The sequence below is a fragment of the Ammospiza nelsoni genome, chromosome 2 (genome assembly GCF_027579445.1).
Source record: "Ammospiza nelsoni isolate bAmmNel1 chromosome 2, bAmmNel1.pri, whole genome shotgun sequence".
NCBI lineage: Eukaryota > Metazoa > Chordata > Aves > Passeriformes > Passerellidae > Ammospiza > Ammospiza nelsoni.
Window position 1 is genome coordinate 25750906 of NC_080634.1, and position 21443 is coordinate 25772348.

At 39.9% G+C, this 21443-nt stretch overlaps 1 protein-coding gene across 2 annotated transcripts in view; it reads right to left on the reverse strand.

Annotated features, from left to right (window-relative positions):
* Nucleotides 1–21443, reverse strand: part of ZBTB20 (zinc finger and BTB domain containing 20) — a 473031-nt gene that overhangs the window by 105196 nt on the left and 346392 nt on the right. For both annotated transcript variants that reach the window (XM_059466192.1, XM_059466193.1), the window contains one exon: nt 10649–10704. The gene's annotated coding sequence lies outside the window, so the exon portion shown is untranslated. The remainder of the gene's footprint in view (nt 1–10648; nt 10705–21443) is intronic.

Sequence of the window (21443 nt, forward strand, 5' to 3'; positions counted from 1 at the left end):
TGCAGACTCTGGCAAACCCTCCACCTTTCTCTATGTCTTTGTTTTCCTGTTTGAATATGAGATATTCCAATGAAATATAAATATTAATATTTGATTAGTGCTCAGCTACTTAAGCTTAATTCCTTAAAGTCTAGTATAGATCTTTGAAATCCTTGAAAAACTATATAAATATGAATCTTTTTATTTTTGTAGCATTACATTAACAACTGTACAGTGGAAGTTGATGAATTAAATAATCTCTGTCTATATTTGCTCATACCTTTGTGAAACTGTTACCTTTTCAGCTGCTATTTCTCATGCCTTGTCTCAATCCAAAAATGTCATTTTTAGTAAAGTTTTGCAAAAACCCATTCAGCTGCTTTTGAGTCATCCAAGTATGTAAAAAACAGTTTCCAGCTGTTAAGTTTTCCATAAGCCTTTTTTTCTCAAACATGCTTGTATAATTATAACAGAGCTTTGTTTTAAAACATCAAACTTGACACGTACATAGTCCTGAAAGAGAAGTGGCAGCACCGACATGTTTGAAACCATTTGGTTTTGGAATAACAAGGTTTTTACCATATTAAAATATCTTTATTTTCTTAAAAATTCTTCCAGACACTGGACTACACATTTCTAACTGTAGACAATTGTGTAAATGACCAGTAAAAAAAGAAAAAAAAAAGAAAAAGGATAAAAAAAAGATACTATTCTTGCAATCTGTGACTGAACTGTAGCAGGAAGACCAGGGGACAGTTTTAATTACTGCATATTTGCATTTTGGTATAGAATGGCATCAAATCAGACTGGAGTCAATTCCTCCCTTGTATTCTGCCTAGATAGAAATGCACTGACCTGATACCAAGCAGTGAAGAATCAGCAATTTCACAGAATCACAGACTGGTTTGGTTGCAAGGAACCACAGTGGGTCATCTGCTCCAACCTCCCTGCTCAAGCAGGGTCATTCCAGAGAACATGGCATAGGATTGTTTCCAGATGGGTTTGGAATATCTCCAGTGAGGGAGACTCCGCAGCATCTCTGGGCAACCTGTTCCAGAGCTTGGTCACCTGCACAGTAAAGAAGTTGTTCCTCATGTTCAGGTGGAGCTTCCTGTGCATCAGTTTCTGCCCGTTGTCTCTTGTCCCATGGCTCAGCACCACTGGACAGAGCCTGGCTCCATCCCCCTGGCACCTCCCTTCAGACACTGACAGACATTGGTGAGATCCCCTCTCAGTCATCTCTCCTGGAGGCTGAACGGGCCCAGCTCCCTCAGCCTTTCCTAAGAGGGATGCTCCAGTCCCTTAATCATCTTTGTCATTCTGCTGCCCTGGCTCCAGGAGCTCCATATCCCTCCTGTCCTGAGGAGCCCAGAACCGGACACAGCACCACAGATGTGCCTCACCATGGCTGACAGAGGGGCAGGATCACCTCCCTTGACCTGCTGGCAGCTCTCTTCCTAATGCATCCTCAGATCCCATTGGCCTTCTTGGCCACAAGGACACTCTGCTGTTCTTATATACCTTTATAAGATTCCCTCTCAGTCATCTCTTCCCAAGGCTGAACAGACCCAGCTCCCACAACCTTTCCACATAAGAGGGATCCTCCAGTCCCCTAATCATCTTTCTATCCCACTTTATTTAATCTGGAATATTTCAGGTTCTAATGTCTTAGGGAAGTAAGTGTTGATTTTGAGAATATTAATGATGGCTGAAACAGCAGCTGTAGTCTGAGGGATTATTGGATTACATGGGTTTCACTCTCAGAACTGTTTTTTATATATGAGAATATAAAGGCATATGCAGCTTTTGTGCCTTGCATGAACTACTGGCCTCAGCATGAACTCTTCTGTCAGACTGGAGGAATTCTTTCTAAGGATGAAAAAATAAAATCACTGCATGTGTAGGTTTTTATATGGGTCTCTACAGTGATGATTTGTATAGACAACAAGAGACTCCACAGTTGTTTCTTATTCAAAGTAAATAGCAGCATCTCCTGTTCCTGCCTTTCCTGGGACACATCCTCCTACCATGCAGGTGTGAGTCCACAGAAGCCACCAATGTCAGTGACATGGCAGTGAATCCGAGAGGACAGCCTGACTCATTCTCATCTGGAAGCAAAAGAGGCAACTCTGGCAAAAGTGTGTGTATGTGCATACACTCTTCCTTACCTTACACTATTTGTGCTGCTATCAGTACACCTATAAATCAGTTGTATGTCCACTACTTAAAGAGGTTTTCTGGATTGGTTTCAAACCACATCAAACATACAAGCGGTGCTCAACAAACAAATGCCACTGGAATACAGCTACAGAGAAAAAACCTCATGCAGTTCTCCCTGTTCTCCCTGTCTTCTCTCTGTACTGTCTGCCTTGGAAAGCCAAGGGATCAGTAAGAGACCTTATCATAAGCAAGGGGCAGAGGCAAGGTTGCTCTGGGAGCTTTCACTCTAAATTTTCTGAGTTTAGGGAGATTAACATTGCAGTCGTCACATCCATTAGTGTGCTTTTTTGTGCACACAGAACATGGCCCTAAAGGAAAAAATGTACTATTGGGTAAATAGTCTGTGCACATTCTGGTAGCTCTAAGTTACATCATGCAGTTCTAATCAATGCTACTGGATTTCGAAACTCGCCAGTATAACAAAAGTGGGAAAAGCCATAGAAAAAGTCCAAACAAAGTCCCAAGTTACGCTGTATGCTCTCCTATTCTGAGTTTCAGTGTTGAGACAAAAGAAGAGTAAGAGTTTGCCATTCGCTAGCTGTTAATAATCAAGAGATCTGCCAGACACACTCTTTGAGCGCTCTGTCTGTCTGGACCAGGTAGATGCTGCAATACACAAAGAGCTTCACACACAGAGAAAGAAAGAGTGTTCATGGACAATGATGCAGTGTTCTTAATTAAGATTTTCATTACTGATACATACATTAGGATTTTTCTAATGCAAGTGTCCAAGCACTCTAATGTGCAGGTAGATGTCTCTGATCCTATCTCTAGAAACCCTTTTGCACATCATTGCAAACATTCCCCAGCCAAGGCTCAAAATCAGCCCACCTGCCCTTTGCTATAATGACAATGAAAAATAAAATTGATGTTTTACTGGTCTGCCAGATGAGAACATAGCTTTTTGCAGTCATGAGAATGAATAGGCTTTTGCAAGGCTGTACTACAGTGTATTGAAACTGATTCTGATCTCACTTACAACTGTTTGATGTTGATGTAACATCAGGAGCTTCAACAGCATGAGTGCAAAAAATGTTGAAGGAAAAAATAATGGAAAAGACATGTAGGTAAATGGAAAATAGGATGAAACGAAACATGAGTTTGCCAAAGGTAGTTCGTAGTAGACTAACCTGATAACTTTCTTTGATAAGGTAACTGATTATCCAGACAAAGGAAATGCAGTAAATTTAATTTATCAGTAGAGCATTTGATACAGTATCACAAGGGAAATTATGAGTTTAGATCAAGATCTGCAAAAGAACTGGAAGGTGAGCCACTGCTTACCTGAAGGGGAGATTGAGCAGTGGTGAAGAAAGAATTATTGGGCAAGGTGAAGGCTGTACTTCCACAATTGTTTAGGTAAATAAAATAGCTTTTTCTATTTAATAATATTTTGGTGGAGCAGGTAGCATTTCTTTACATGGCCCCTCAGAGGTAGGGAGCACAGATTAGGAAAAAGTGGGGGCATGCTTAACAGCTATAAAAGGATCAATCAATACCAATAAATTGCTCATTAACAATATTTAGCTCTCATTCACCTGTAATGTTCAAGTGTTATTTTTCTGTCTCAATTCTTTGGGATGTTCCAAGATGCTGCACCTCTCTCAGCAGTTTACTTGTACATTTTAATTAAATATCTAGTTCAGTTTAGTGCTTTTAAAATATTCTTATTCCCAGAACAGGATGCCCATTCATCTATAAAATCTTGCTGAATGCCTTTGAATTCTGGACCCTGCCTCCCAAGAAAACGCTGCTGGAGTAAGATATGGAGGAGAAATATTTGGTGATCAGAAGTGCTTACAAAAGCATTGCTTCTCCCTGAACACACTATGCACTTTTCTAAATCCAGTTAGGCTATGACACTTTGGAAATAGCTGCAGTAGGAAAAGCTGGGCTGTCCACTAGCAGAGTGGCAATGCTGCACTGGCACAAGGCAGGATAGAAGGTGAAGACATTGCCACAGAAGTCACAATATCAACATGAGATTAAATTGCAGGCTCCACAATAAAAGATTTGCCCAACTATTTTCAACAAGTTAAGAAAAAACAGCATTTTTGACACTCTTCCCTGAGGCATTTTTCAGTCTGCAGGTATTTGAGTGACTAAAATTGCTACCTTTCCATTAAAGTTCACTGGAAGAGAAGCTGCATTTTTGTTTTAGCCTTCTGTGGCAGAATTTAAGTATTTAATGTCATGACTGGACCACGTTAAGGATGCCAGACATTCACTTAAGAAATTTGCCCTAAACCCCAAAATGTAAAAGATTTTTTACATGCAAAAATTGAAAAACTGTTGGAAAAGCTTCATTCTTCAGAGCTGGTTATATGCTGATCACACAAAGTAGTTCTCCTTTACAACCTCCAGTGCATATTGCAGAGCATCCAGAATGCTGCAAATTATTTTTGGTCTTTTATGTAGAAGTGGATTTACTGCAAAAATTGAAAAGCAATTAATCTCTTTACAGACATCCAGGATAAGTGAACACGGACAAATATGAAATTTAAATACACACCCAGATCCAAATGTTGCAACTGATCCTTACTTTGGTGATTGGGTGAAGCACGAATGCTTCTAAATTGCATGCTATTTGAAGTTGGGATTTCAATTTCGTCCTTGAAAATTCAAGCTGTTTAGAGTATGCTTAAGAAGCTAAAACATTAGAAAACATAATTCAGAAAACTGATAAAGCTATTCTATTAAAATTAAAACTCAGTACGATGGAATGGGAGAGAGCAAGATCTATTCAGATCCAAAAGCTTTTGCTTTCGGTGGTGCACAAAAATCTAATATTTTGGGCATGCAAACACATGAAATGAAAGTATTAGCTGGGGGCCTGAATTTGTGAACCATATGTAGCACGATATTATCCAAAATGATGGAAAGCTTCAAGCTGAACAAGAACTTCTGAGGAAGGAATCATTATTTTTCAATACACTGTGATCTTTAATGTCTAAGAGTTCACGTTCACACCAAGAAGCAAAACAGCCTTCACAAAGGACAGCCTGAAGATTACTCACATGTGTTTTGACATGTGCACCTGTGTAATGGCACACAAATGAGCTACCTGAAGCAGATGATTTGCTTCTTTTTTTAAGTGGGAGTGGTAGAGAGGAAAAGAAGATGGAGGAAATCCTCTTACGAGCTCATTTTCCATTGTGGCGTCTCACACATAGGACATTCAGCATGAACATGGGCACACAGGCAGACATTTGGACCTCCCTGAGTATTCATATCTCACTGCCAGCTTCAACAGACAAATCTACAATGTCTTGATCAGAAGGTGAATTTTGGGAAACATCCTATTTCTGGATGTTGTTTTGTAACAACTACTCCTCCTGCCCAACTTGTTCTTGGTGCCATTTTTACCCAATATGTGGGGTGTGCACTGGATGGAGGCAGATGCACAACATGATGATAAAGCAGGGTGCAGAGAGGATTTCTGCACTAGGAGAAGGACTTAGAAGAAAGCTCAGACAAGAAAAAGACATTTGGTGATACAGCTGTAAAAGAGCAATGGGCTTGCCAAAGTTGGAAGATAATTTACCATAACTACAAAGGGAATATTCTGAGAAACTCTGCTGCACTCTAGTTGTTTCCATTTTGCACAGTGATTTTGACCTAACAAACTGTTCTGTCTTAATATTTTGATGGCCGACATTCAAACTGCTGTAGGAAATGCTGCTGCTGCTTCAGAAAGGTGGTCTTTTCCGTCCAAATATATTAAATTATGCCAGTGTGGGGTAAAAGTGCATTGAACAACTCAATTTCCTCTCTGCCCCCTTCTTTTTTTTAGTTAAACAAAAAATATTATGTCTACAACTGTCTAGGTAAAGTCCATTGTTTTTACCGCTGTACTGTGTAGTATTTCAAAAATAGTTAACAGACAACGCGTTATATCACACTAAGTAAATGAAAAATAACTCAGAACAAAGAGATTGCTAGTATGCATAATGGCAGAAAGGTGTGACATTTTCAGCTGTCATGCTGTCCAATCTTGAGTTCAATCTCACCCAGCACCAGTGGATATATTGTAGGTATTGCAATTAGAAGGCAGTTTGCACACATGCCTCTACTGTAATCCACACATCAACTTCACAGCTATGTGCAGTCTTGATTACTTGCTAAACAATTTGAACACCAACACTTAAACTAATGCCTGAATGAAAAACCGGGACCAAATTTTGCCCCTTTTTGTAAATCTGGCTATGTCTTGAGTTTTCTGGATATTTGGTCTATTTTCATGACAGATGTTTTAAAACAAACCTGTGAACTTTGACAGATTTGTTTTAAATAATGAGGGTTTTTTCCCATGCACATCTATTGCTTAAGTTTATTTGATGGCTACATCTTCAGATAAAGAGTAAAGCTTAAAATTGTGGCACTGCTCAAAGACATTTATCCCAAGGTGTAGACTTGGTTGTACGGTTTCATGTCTATAAATACACCAGAGTATAATTTCAGCTCTGCTGCCATTTTGAGACTGTTTCACCATTTCTCTCATTTGCCTCTGCCCATGTTGTTTTCTTTTTTGGAACATTCCCTTCCCTTCAGGAGACACGTAATAGCTGGGGAAAAAATATTCCTTTCCTGTCTCAGATTGCTGTTTAGGTGACCATTCCCTTCCTAAACCTCCTAATTTTCATAAGCAGATCAACTGATTCTTCTGGATAATTTACATGCCTATTTATTACATTAATTATGATAATTCTTGAAAAATGCTAACTCTTGAAAGCTGTTGTAAACATAAGGCTTATTACATGTAGACTTTTTTGGCATTTTGCAAATGTTCATTTCTGATTCATGAATAAGCTTGACGTGGAGGTTATTATCCTCTTCTCAAGTAAGGGAGAGCTTCTTAAGAAACCTGAGAAGAGAAAAAGATGCCTCCTCCCTGTTCCTGATGTAGCAATCACTGTTGTTGTTCCTTATCTGCAAAGCAATACTAAGCACAGAACCAGAAAATGGGATTCAGAGGGGCCTAATTAGCTGCTATTTGATGATAATGGCTCAGAGTGGTAACAGATGACAGTTTGGTGGTGAACAAGTACCAAAGCAGGGACATATACATAGATATCAAAGACTATTTGAGCATCATCACGTCTGATAAAGTCAATAAGGATTCTCAGAAACTGGCTACTGGCAGGCTGGAATACTGCTGGGTGTCTTTTGACATACAAATATCACTGACCATATGATGGATGGTTCTCATAACTATGATGAGATCAGTAAGATGCCTCTCAGCTTCCCTTAGGTCATCATTACTTGACCAAATACGTCTTCATGAAGCTGGGGAATAAATTGCACTTTTTTGCACTTTTTCCCTTCTTTTCTTTTTCTTTTTCTTTTTTTTTTTCTTTTTTAAACCAGGATGTCAAGTAACAAGAATTAGAATCAGTGCTCACTCTGATAGGAATGATGCTGGAGCTCAGTACAACCTAGTTACATCAGAAATCTATTTAAACAAAATGGACAGATAGATATCCATGGAATTGTGTTAACATGTCCTGCAACTTCCTTGTATCTGGATGACTTTGGCACACTTTTGATTTGCATTTACCAATGCTAACAGCAGGTAACTTTTCAATTTTGTATGGGTTCCATCTGAACAGGGAGTGCTCTGCAAGTTGAAGAATTGTCCTGCTGTTGCTATTTATCCTCTGTAGCTATCTCTCCTACTGTAAAGCACCTCAGTAATGTCCATACTGCTACAGGCTGCTTGGAAGACTTCTTCCATTAAAAGAATGATTTTGACAAAGAATATACCTGAGTCTCTCGAAGTCCTGAGGACATTCAAGAGGAGCAGAGATCAACTGTATTCCTCTAAAGTGGGAATACAGTTTGAGGGGGAGATCTATGAAATCCTTCCACCTCCAAAACCCTGATGCCATATAATTAGGCAGATGTATATGTAACATCTGGGAGAAGGATGAATACTGAATCAGCAGCAAGTTGTGGGAAGTTCTGCTACCAAAAAGAACCCAGACTATCAATGGCCTGAAAGACCTGCCCTCCAGAAAGAATGGGGAAGGCCAGTACAGGAAAAGACATGCCTGAGACATGGTAGGGCTCCTATGGAGCTTGCTAATTTAGGAATAGAAGAGCACCAAGAAGACCTTCTTGGCTGTGCAATAAGCCAGACCCAAAGAAGCAAGAGAGCATGTGATTCTAATCCTACATGTCAAGAAACAAAGGCAGCCAGGCAGGAAACAGCAAATGCATGGTCACACAGCAAAGCACTGTTGAAGAGGGATTTCAGCTCCAGGTTTCCACATGCCTTCCTATCATGAAGCCAGCTTGCTGCTTCCACCTAACTGCCTTGCCCTGCAGAGGTAGAACCATGTTAAACTGGTGCCATTGTGCAAATGTTGAAGGCACATGGTGTCTGCCACAGACATAACTGGTTTTGCCACTGCTGTGGGAAGTGTTAACACAAGCTGTGTTAACGCTTCCCGTTCCTGAGTATCATTAATGCTTTTTATTGATATTATGAAGTACTGCAACAAAAGTAATAGGATTTGTCAGGGGCCGTTATAAACTGCCCCTGCTGGATAAATACATAATACATGATGGCAAAGGTCCGATGGGCCTTTAATCAATTGCCTTTCTGAGTCAAATAAATGTCACATTAGACATAAGCTGTGTTGCATTCTGTGGGGGCCTCTGCTCCCCTCATCTCGCAGGCCTGACACCGCCACGGGCAGCTATGGACACGCATAGGCTCCTACTTATTTGTAGCAAATATATCAGAGCAAACCTGGAGCAGCATGCTGTAAATTACAGATTTGGGACACCTTATAATGAAAGGCAAAGGAGAAGGGAAAGAAATATGGGGACACCATAGGCATGATAGGTCAACTCAAATACGTCTCCTTGGGAGCTGGCATTGTCATACCACCTTTTGCAGCCACTGCAGCAAATCTCCTCCTTTTGCCATCGGGGCGGGGGAGAAGGCAGCATGCCATTTCCTTCTGCACTGCAAAAGTAGTGGGTCAACTTTAAATGTTAAAGCCACATATTTTAGGTCTAGTATTGGGAAAAGAAAGCTTTTTTGTGGTTTCAGCAAGCACCTTGAAAAAATTATAAATGTCCATTTGCACATTCACATCCCTTTAAAGAAATCCCAACAATCAAAACACAATTTGACCATAAATTTACAGATTTGCAGGTTAATGCCCCCCCCCCCAAAATATGAAAGAGCCATTTCTCTTACTGTGCTGTTGTTTTTTTTTTTAATTCCAGGCACCATTTTAAAAGTCATCTACTTTTCTCTCTGAACAGGTAGGAGACATGAATTTAAATTGCAAAGTAGAGATCTGAAGTAACACAAAGTCCAGGTATATTTGGACGTGGAGTTCTAAACCTAAATTTAAAAGCCCTTATTATTTTTGGCATTCACTACATAGCTTCAGCAGCTTGGACATCCCAAAACAGTGGCTTAAAATGCTGGTGAACATTTGGAAAACCTTGGTCTGTCTTTACTTAACTATAGTAAATATTATGAAGTGGTAGTGCTATATTTCCCCTTATATTTCAACAAGAAGAGTCATTGTTTCAAAAGCACTAGATTTCACTGCCAATATGTATGAAGGAATCCCAGAAAAATGTGAGTTTTTGTTCCAAATGCGCAAAACCATCGTGTGTCAGAACCTGACAAAATTAAAACTCAAATGATAACAAACAAACACTCCCAAAGGCTCTATCCCTTATTTCCCCCAAAAAGGAAAAAAACAAAACTCAAATCCTGAAAAAATTAATTCTTCCTGTTCTGGGTCTTGAAAACACAATTATCTGGATAAACATAGTATTTTCTTCAGTTAAAAAGGTCAGCAAATCACCAACCTACAGAGCAGCAGCCAAACTCAAGTGAATGTGACTAGGTGAGTAAAGAACCCTGCATAACACCTTCCCAAGAAATCGCTGACAGATCTTTAATCCTGATACTGCTGGATGTCAATAAGAATACAGCACATTTAATCTGCTCAGATAAGAAGAGCAGCTCAGAGAGCAGCCAGGACTGGATAAGGAAGGGTCCCTCACCACAGGGTCAAACTTCAGCATGGATAGGTTGCAATGCTAGTTGACTGTTTTCTGTACTTGTTTTGCACTTGCACAGCATGGAATACTTTATATTTCATTCTGAACTAGAACACAACAGCACAATGTCCATCAGAACATGTATATCCCCACACACAAACAGCAATCTTCCATACTGTCATCCAGAAATGCACATATAAATTCCAGATAAATCAATCACACAATGTCACTGAACTAAAATCTGAGTCCCATAAGGTGACACTGCATTAAAATCTTGGACTGCATTGAAATAAAAATTCAGTATTGAGTCCTGTGACTATGGGAAGCAACAGAAGCCCTGGGGTGACTTTGATGGAACTTGAAGAAAAGGCACAACTTATATCAATGAAAAGTATAAAATGTTATAAATACTTACACAAGAGACAAGGAAAGGTTCCTCAAGAGAAAGGCCACAAACTGATTGTGAGTGATCTGAGAAGAGAGAAAGAAAAAAGGAAATCAAATTGTTATAAACACGCGAAATGATACCAATGTAACAATAGAAAAGAGGGATCAAGGAGATTTACAGATGGTGGCAATTCCCACAGGAGAGGAAAAAAAGAGTTTTAAATTCACAAACATAGATCTTGGAAGTTTTGAAACTACCTGACCCCAGAACCATGTAACTGAGAAAACTGGTAATGGCTGAGGAGCTTTTCAGTCCTGGGATAATTCCAGGACAGCAGAGACTAAATATCCTCTGGTGGCTGTTCAACAGTCTCCGTGAAATAGGCTTGTGGCTCCTATGGACAAATGCTCTTATCACAAAAACACTGCCAGATTTGAAAGGCATCCTTCTTAGCAGTCATGCCAGATGATACAGGACTCTGAAACAGAACTCGCCTTCTTGATCCTGACCTCCACAGAAGAGGGGTTAGACTTATTATTAGGGCTGAGAATGCTTACATTACAGCTGATAGCTGCACAGAAAAATTGTGTTGTCTTAGTTCCTTCTGTCAACACAGTATCTTGGACTTGATTGATTTGTTACCCTGAGACCCCTAAGAAAAAAATGAGTGCATGAAAGTGGAATGGCTAAAGGTTTGCAAACTTCTGGTAGACTACAGGTCTACTATGGAGTATCTAAGCTTTACTGCCAACATATTTATTTCCATATTTATTTCCAAAACATAATAACCTGGGATGAAGCAATAAACAAAATTAATCAAAGCCTGATGCTCTGAATTGTAACAAGAAGACACACTCCTGTTGGACACAGAAAACAAAGGCAGATGCTCCCCAAATGCTCAAAGCTACAAATCAGTCCTGTCTCCCCTTCCCTTTGCCAAGCTGAAAAAAATGTGGGTAGTCAGGCCAGACAGTGCTCTCCAGAAGACTGTTATCAGGGGACCAGGAGCACAGTGGAAAATGACCATGGGATCCATGTGGTGTACTCTAGTACTTAAGACATGGCCCTCAACTTCTGCTTCCTGTCTAGTTACAGGGGGAGATTAGCTCTGTCATTCCTCAGAGGAATTAAAAAAACTCAGAGAGATATAAACCTGAATTAAGAGAGTGAAGGGAAAGAGAGGAGCTGTCACAGGAGAGAGAGAGAGGGAAGGCAGGCAGAAAATCTTTTCAGAGTTGTAGCTACTATTTGTGGGAATTACGGTCCTGGTAGAGGAGGGTGGGAAAGAAAGCATGTGTACAAATCCAGCGCTTGGTTTGCAAGGGAGGTGGAGAAAATACAGCAAAGAGCAGAGACAATCCTAAAAACTGCAGGGCAGGAAACAAGATGCCTATAGCATCTTTTGGACAGGCCACCCAGAGAGGCTCTTTTAACAGCAAATTTCTCTGTAAAGGAGCACACTGCTCCCACATGTAAGGAAGATTTGCATGAGACAGAAGACAGGATGGATTCTGCACAGACTGAAAAGCTGAAATGACATAAAATGAAAGGAAGGGCAAGATCAAGCTGGTGAAGAGAAGGTCACTATCTTGCTTCCAAGAATCCATTATTCTAATGAACTGTAACAGGGAAATTCTCCTGGTGGAGAAAAATTTCCTTTCCTAAGCACATATCCCTTGTTTCCCTCTTGCATTTCTCCTGAAGACTTAACCATGGAAGTCCATGGACTCATCTGTAGTAGATGATAGTGAAGTACTGTTAGAGGCTGGTAGTTGGGTAGTATTTCTTTCAGAGTTTTGGGCAGATAGGACAGTGAGTCACAAACTAGGGAAGAACCTGAGACAAGAGGCCTGAGCCAAAGAATGTGCCTTAGAGTCCCAGAGTTGAAAAAAAAAGGAAAAAAAAGTGGGAGGCATCCAACATGGAGAAAAAAACCAAACCAGAATGGAAAATTTTAGGCTGAGGTTAGAGTTTGGCTCTGTTATAAGCAACATAAAACAAGGTCTCTTAAGGGAAAGCATCATGCAATTTTGACAACATGGATGCCAAAGAATTCTACAAATTATGGCCTGAGATTATGGAGGTGCTGAGTAATGACTTACACAAACATTACCAAAAAATTTGCTCAAAGGAATGAACAAGATTGTCCTGCCTAATTAAAACTGTAGGGTAATTATAGACAGGCATAATACTAGAAGCTGCACATTAGAATCCGGCAAAATCACCAGAACTGAAACACTGTACTTTTAAAAATTATTGCAACTGGTCTGGACACTTGATTATCAGTTTTGTTCAAAAGAAAATATATGAAACCAAAACTTTCCCTGTAAAATACTGGAAAAACAAGATGTGTCTATGATTCATTCCAGGTTAGATAACTGCAGAACATGTATGTGGGAGAGAAATGGGCCAAATCCTGTTCTCACTGCCTTGTGCAATTATGCTGACTTAATTGAAACCATGAGCAGAACCTGAACCATTAAAATGCTGGGGTGAAAATTCTTATCATATGGCACTGTTGGTCACTAGAGACATTTAACCTAATTACATTAGATTAACACAGTAGATTTCTTCAAGACATATATTATATAACAACATAAGAAAATGAAGTTGAAGAAAGCAGACCATTTCCCCCCACATCTCTATGTTATAAACAGAATAGTTACCTGTCTCTATTTATGTCTCTTGCTTTCAACCCACTATGGCCCTGTTTGGTGGAAGGAACAAATGGAATCCACTGAACTTTTTTTTTTATATTGAATTCCTAGTGTTAATTAATCATTATTACTTGGAAGATGTTTTGGCCATTGAACAGAACAGCCAAGGGCTAATCTTAAACCTCTCCTTGCTTCACTGTGGTCAGATTTTTCTCCTTTTCTCTTTCTTTGCTATATAAATAAATTCCATTAAATCACAAAGACTAAGAGACAAGCAAGGTCTACATGTTACGGCTATTTAGGAATCTAGTACCCCCATGCTTAATGAGAACAACGTTCCTAAACACGGAAGAATTTCTATTTATGGGAAGTTAAGATGGTGAAAACCAGAGGCATGAGTTACATTATATAAGCAGATAATAGATTTATGATGCTAACTACAATTTTAAAAAGTGACTGAGGCATTCATGTTGAAGTCCACTGAAAGTCAGCAAAATTTTGGCTGTAAACTGAGATGAAATATATTACCTTTGTTAGCTTAAGCATTGCTTCCTGTCAACAACACTAACATCTTAGGTGCCAAAGTAATTTCTGCAATTGGCATTCAGTTGCTTCTTACACTTTATTCATTAAGTGGCTTGAGTTAACCTGCTTCAAGTGCCTTCTTAGCAGTAAATTGGGACAGCGATTCTGCTCCATTTTTGCAAAGTGATTTAGGATCTCTCTGATGCAATGCAGCACACCAAGGTGAGCAATGCTAGTCCTTTAGCCCCAGACTGGGAAGAAGTAGGCTTGAAGAACTGACAACAAATTTAGATAATCCTAAAATGACTGTTTAGCCTCAAAACATTTTCACCCTTTACTGATACAGAGCCAGTGAGGGGTACAGCTTTATCATGTGTAATATACTCAGTAAACTGGATCTAAGATCCAGAGTTTTGCCTCTCCTCCCCTTCTGGGTGCACTACACCTGCTCAGTATGAAAACTAAAATTTAATCCCAGTGGAAGATAAAGAAAATAATTTACTAGAGAATTCCTCAGTTCAAAGGGAGCCACTGCCATTCTGGGAGGAATGAGCAGACTGGGCTGAAATTCAGTGGAGCCCTTTAAATTATCTGAGGGGGCAAAGAGACTGCACTGCATCTCTGACACAGCAGAGACAGATTACTGCAAAATTAAATTGAGGATTTTAGTGGATATAATTGTTGTTTTTATATATTAATGAATAACAATAATACATGATTCTAAACTGAATACCAGGTTTGACATTTAATCTGAGAGCTTATACCATCCATAAATGTTCATAAACGTCACACGACCCCTACCCTTTGATTGAATTACAATCTAGTACGCAATTTAGGAACCATGGATTAATCTACATAGATTTATATTTCTGCAGGTTACACAGTTATTTGTTGATTTATACCCTTTCCCCCTAAGTGTCCTTTCCATCGAGAATCCAGGAACACACATGCAAATATTTAATAGGAGAGCAGCTCAAAATCCAGGGACTAGCAACAGATGGAAACTTGGCTCAGTGAAATCTATACTAATTATCATCTGCTTTTTGAAGTCACCTCTGCTAATGGCCAGCAAAATCTTAGTGGCTGTGATACCTTCTATTACCTTCACATTACTTGTTACTACAGCCAGCAATCACCTAACATGTTTCTTGGCAATGCTGTGCAATTAAATCGCCTTTCAATCAGCTTGCTGAGGAATCCAGAGATGGAAACTGCTTTAATATTAGGAGTTAATTACAAGAATGCAGAGGAAGGCAGTCAAATGTTATGTTAGCATACCAGAAATATGACAACACCTTAGCCACAAATGTCACACGCCAGGTAAGGGGCCACATCAGGAGAAGCAATGCGGCACCGTAGAGAGGAAAATGACCTTCAAGTTCCCCCTTGTTTTTTTCTCCCTGCGCTCATGCTACTTGAAGTGACCACCTTCTGTAGCAGTTAAAATATCTGGAATTTCAGTGACCTGTATTAACAGGCTTCACTGCACATTGGTGTCTGCCTGGGGACTGACAGTGACACTAGCAGTGTGTCACAGCACAGATGTGGTCCAAAAGGCACACTGAGAAAAAGCAGTTCAGCCGGACCTGACCCATGCACGGGCCCCATCCTGCTCCTTTTGAAATCCAGCAAGTCTTTGCAGAGGGCTAACAGGGCACATTCCTTTGTTGCTCGGCATCTTCATCTCTGCGTGCCCACCAAAAGAGGAAGCTCCACAGTCCAGCCCTTGTCCTCACGCACTCCTTCATTCACACACTGCTGAGGGGAAGGGCTGGCCACGCTGTTTAAGAAGACAAGAAATGAACATCACTCAGTGGAGCTAGTGCTTGGAAAGGTTTGAACTGAGGAGATGGTTTTACATCTGACAGCTTATTGCAGGGAAGCAGAAAGCTCATATGGGAGAGGATGCTGCAAACACAGCTTGAGAGCCAGTTACATGGCCATGTATAAACCCTTAGTCTGCAATACTGGAGAATCAAAATAAAATGATCTTTAGGAAAGGACAAGAAGTTTTTCTATACACATTAGAATGAACATGTCTGTATGCATTGCCACACACACATGTATTTTTGTTACGCATCATGAAAGAATTTGAAAAAAAAAAATCTACTCAACTACCGCTGCATATGCTTTTTTAAATTAAATAAACAGCCAAACTGTGGTTCTGTGAAGAATGCAGTGATGACTTGACAACAATTTTGAATCAAAATTTATTCATATTTCCATCACTCATTTTCCAAAGACATAGTTTGTTAGAAGCTATAGTCCACCAAAGATAATAGAAAAGGTTTCTTCTCCTGTTTCCTCTCCCAAATTTGAAGACAGAATGTTGTAAAGCAACTATGACACAGCTCAAGCTTACATTTTCTTTCACTAGTGTATTTAATGTCAGTAGTGTATTTTAAATAATTGTTAAATTTGGGCTGTTAAGGGTAGTAAAAGGAGACTTTAAAATTTTCCTTTATAATTAAGAATGCCTATAATTTTAGCCTTGTCTTTTTCACATTACCAATATGTACTTGGAAAAACAGACTTCAAATGAGCATTACAAATGCACACACACAAAAATGCTTTTATAAACCAGAAAACTCCACAGACGCACAACTAGATAACACAAACGAAAAATCTTTATAGAATAGATTTTTCAGCACACTCTGCCTGCCAGGAAGGCTGGATAATATGTTTTGATAAGACAAAAGAAATTAATCCAACCCAAATTTGGACTTTCATGTATATGTAAGCTAATTACAAAAGACATCAAGCTGACTCATTCCACAGGTAACTCAGCCCAAAATAAGTCCTAACAGCTGTTCTCAGTGAAAACAATGAGACAGATGAAATAAGAACAGTAATCTCTTGCATCTGCAAACTGAACTCTAATTAACATCCATTGGAGGTCTCTTGCTCCCTAAGAAGAACTTCAGTCAAGAAAACCCTCTATACAAAGCACCTCAGAGGAAAACATCTTTAAAAGAAGAGCAGGAGAGTTCTCTGGAAGCAACAGCACATTACAGCTTCAGCAGCAGTTGCTTTAAGGGGCTCAGGGTGAGGGCAAAGCCAGCAAAAAGGTGAGGAAGAAGGAAGGTTAAATATATTCTTGTTTTATAATGTAAATGTAGCATTTTGAGCATGCATCTTGACTTAAAAGATGGCCTGGAATAGTACTTCTTTTATCTTTCTGTAACTCTAAGGACTGACTACCTCTTTGAGGGATGTGTTGCAATGAGTGAAACCAGGGCATTTTGTTGGCAGGTGCTTGGCCAGGGCTGGCAGGAGGAGGCTGCCCCGCACCACCTCCCAGAGCCACAGCATGCCCTGCTCCTGCTGCCCACCACCACCCTGGACAAGGAGGGCACTGCTGGGGACTAATTCTGGGAACAGAATACCTGGGAAGGGATGGCCACTGCCAACATCACTCCCAGTGCCCCTTTCTGACTGCCTGAGGGGGCTGTGCTGTCAGCCAGCTTCACAGCTCTGGTGGCAGCTGCTGCCTGCTCCTGTCTGTAATCCTTCCCAGGCTCCTGAGCCCCTTCTCCATCACCGTGTGCCCGTGTGTGCTCCCATCAAGAGACCATGAAGGAGCAAAGACGGCACTGGAAAAATAATGGTTGCATTGAGACTGGGTTGTTCCCACCCAGCATACAGCCAGCTCCCTGTTCACTCTTGCAAAAGAGAGAAAAGATAAGTCATAAGTCTGCTGTTGACCAGATGAGTTCTCTTTGTGGTCCAGAAGCAATTTGGGCATTTTCATTTTATAAAATAGTTTGTGTTGGTTTCTCTTGGCACTTAGAATTCAGCTTTGAAACCCTAAACACAAGAAAATAGAAAAATCTACCAAACTATACAAGGATACAAACCTAAAAGTTCTGTCTGCCTTTCAGGATCAGACCTTCAAAATTATATCTTGGCTCCGATCACAGCTGTAGGTGAATTTTCTATTCTGATGGAGTGTGGTTGAAGTGGCAGCTCACAAGTTGGATCTGTTGTGTTACACCACAGCCACATCAATTCATGCTCTCCTTACTGCAAGGTGGATAAGCAATGAAGCATCTTTGCTTCCCTGCTTGGAGGTTTGCAGTCCTAGCGCATGGTCCCTGTTCCCTACACCCTCTCAAGTACCTGTCCTGAATTCTGCAGTTCCAAAACTGGACTGCACAGTATGAGAAAATACAATCAAATAATACTAAATTATTTAGACATATGACACTTGAGTAACCAAAATGTTAAACTGAGAAAGCAAGGTTCTAGGAACTAAATGCATCTTTATTAATAATAGCAATTAGTGAAGTTGCTATTAATAAGGAGATAATTGCTATAAAATCTAGTGATACATACAAATAGGCTACTAATGTGAGGAAGTGACCCTGAAAAATGAGTTTAAGTTACTGGTTGGGAGCTTTCTACTGCTAATTATTATTTGCTTTCTGGATATTAATGTTCCTTTATCATGAATTGATAAATCCAGTGGTGTTGTGATCACTAGTCTAAATGGTGTCTTTGGATCATATGTGGTCCCAAGAGGCATGACACTCCACTGTATGTAATTTATTTCCACAGTGAGACGTGCTGACTCTCCATAATATTTCTTTCATTTTAACATCTGACTAACATTCAATTTGGGACATAAGTACTCTGATATATAATTTTCCCCTGATGGCACTGCAGAGCAGAACTAAAGGGCACTGGCTGAGTGTGTGAGTACTGCAGAATCTGGAGAACAGGCTGGGCTGGAGTGCTAAGTTGGATTGGGAACGCTGCAAAGCCTGACTGGAGGGCTCTGCAGGGATTTGGGGCTCTGCATCACCCATGGCTGGTGGGCCACAAAGGGTATCAGCAGAGTTCTGGCAAGCCCTAGGCTGGAGTTACATTGGACTTCAAAAATCCGGCTTGCTCTCTTTGCTGAGAGCTGCATGGTTTAGGACTTGACTGTGAGGGTGTTTGTTAAACCAGAAGCAAAGTGGCAGCAATATCACTGTGGAAAAGTGTGAGCAGGTCAGATCCATTGCCATGATAATTTAAAGAAATTCTCAGGATGTTTTCTTGACTGCCTATCCCTAAAGAAATCCCAACCTGACTCTATGAAGACCTATAGCAATATCTTAACCTGACAAGATATATGGAATATCTAACCATAGACAAGAGCAGCAAATCCTTGAAAGATAAGAGAGCATGTGACTTGTACTCAATGTTTAAAAATTTTTAGTGCTTAGAACATGACCTGTGTTCTTGGGAGAGTACACAACACTTGGAACAAGACTAAAAGCATTACAGAAAGATTTCACTTGCCTTTAAACACCTGCAGACACACTGAAGTCACCAGGGTCATGCAGCTGTACCTCTGTGAGCAGTGTTAAGCCCTCAGCATCTACAAAGACAGGTTAAGTATGTGTTTCTTCTGAGTTTTCCAGGAGAACCAACTGTTTTCTCCTACAAGGCCATTATCGATACTTTGGAATTTATCTTTCACCTGTTTCTTCTCACTTTATACCTGTTAAAATAAATCAAAACTCCCTTATAAAGCTCTACTAAAATGGCTTCTGGGAAAAATACTCCCCATTTCATATTTGGTATGAGAAGAGTGTATTCTGTAGCATGCACTTACTTCTGTGATGCATGCCCTGAAAACTGAGTTTCAGAGCAACCAAACTTTTCATTGCTGTTTTATATGGGGATGAGTGGCTGAAGTGTCAAGAATGCAGTCTCTTACCACAGAATCTGATCCCTCTTATCATCAAACATGATGTTGTTTTATAGGAACCAGTTCCTAATTCTAAGTTTTACTGCCAATATATTCAAACCACCTCCCCTCCTGAATCCCAGTTATATCAGTTTAACCTTGATTTGCCTCCCTCCCTGACCCTCACCACCAAGGTGATGCTGCAGGGAGTTTAAGTAGTGCAACAGCAGAGAAGCTTAGATGGAATTTTTCACCAATTCTTCTATCTTAACGGGAGTATTCATTTGATAATATAGATAGATGACGAGACAGGGCTGTCGATTTAATCAAATTATTGCAAGATATAATTGAAGGGAAAAGTCAGACGTAATATAAAAGAAACCACACTGCAAGTACCTAGCACCTTCTCTAGTAGGAATTAGCTTAGGAGTGACACTCTTTTTCCATTCCTGAACTTCCTCTCCTGAACATCTTGGGCTATCTCAGCCTGGTAATTTCCTTTGCTGACCCAGTCAACAAATAGAAACAATATTTATAACGAATTGTGGGATATGTTTCATGAAAGACTGAATTTTTTCTCAGATTTTCCAAGCTTCCTAGTTTTCCCTAACACAGCACAGTTTATCCATATATATACAGCTCATCCAGAGAGCAACCAATGTGACCTAAAGTTGTGGAGTTCAATATAGATAATTTCAGGAGCTTTATTTGTAAAAAAACCTAAAAATCCTCCCTACGAGCTGAACATCACCTTTTGCTTTATGGGGGTAATTCTCCTTATTCCAATTTATGGAATGAAAAAAGGGAAGAAGAAAAGCTAAACTGATCTTGAAGCTGATCGATACTAAGGCAGAAGTATGAAATGAACTCACATCTTTTGGTGCCCAGTTTAGAACCCGCACCACATCAAATGAGAAGAAAAATCCTCACAGAAACCTGAAAATCCACATGCATGCTCCTTTCTGTGAAGAAAATCCCTTTGATTGCTGAAGCCCAAATCAAACAGCAGACACCAAGATTTTACCAAGTCTCTTAGGGGTGAGACATAGTTTGCACTACTTATCAGCTTTTCTGCAAAGCTAAGTGTCCATTTCACAAGGATGAAACCAAAACCAAACAACTCCAAGAACTCATCTACACTCAGTTTACACAGTTCACTGCATCCATTTGGTCCAGAAAGTAAAGCCCTCTTTGAGAGTTGTATTTAAATAGAATCATTATACCATTTTCCCAGTTATCCAAAAATGCAACAGCTTACCATGACCACACAGAGGTTTATAGGTGAGCCAGTTTGAGAAGGAGCACAATGAAATGGCTTTGCAGTTTAAGAACATGTCACTTCTATAGATGGACCCTGTCTCATAAGTGACTGCAGAGTTGTACTCAGAGTTAGTTTGGGAGATGTGTCGGTGGGGGAGGAAAGTCTGGGATCCAATGGACACTGTAGAGCATGAGAGCAATGCTACCTTTGTTTTGCAACCCATTATTTTCATATGAACATGAATCAGAGAGATAAACGATGCCAATTTCTTCGTAGCTGACTTGTTACAGGATATTGTTTGAGTCTTCACTAATGACTCCTTGAGGTTGGATATTACTGTGATTAGGAGTTGGGAGGATAGAGGTCTGAGACCTTTCAAAGGAAACATTTTGTTCAGAACTGTTACAAGAAAATAAAGTCAGCATTACAGTAACTTTAACAACCTAACCAGGATAATGGTCTGTTCATGTAGACAGTGCTTTTGCTATTTTAAATGAGGGAGATAAAGTTCATGTAAGATGGGAAGCTGAGATACACAGCTATTCAGTCTGGGGGATCAGAAATCTGTCAGCCTGAGAAATATGAGTATCTGTGGAAATGCACCAGACAAGGTAGGAAGGTGAAATTATTAGCAGTTGGAAAACAAACAAACAAACAAACAAAAGAAGAAACAAACAAACAGCACTTAAAATTATGAATTAA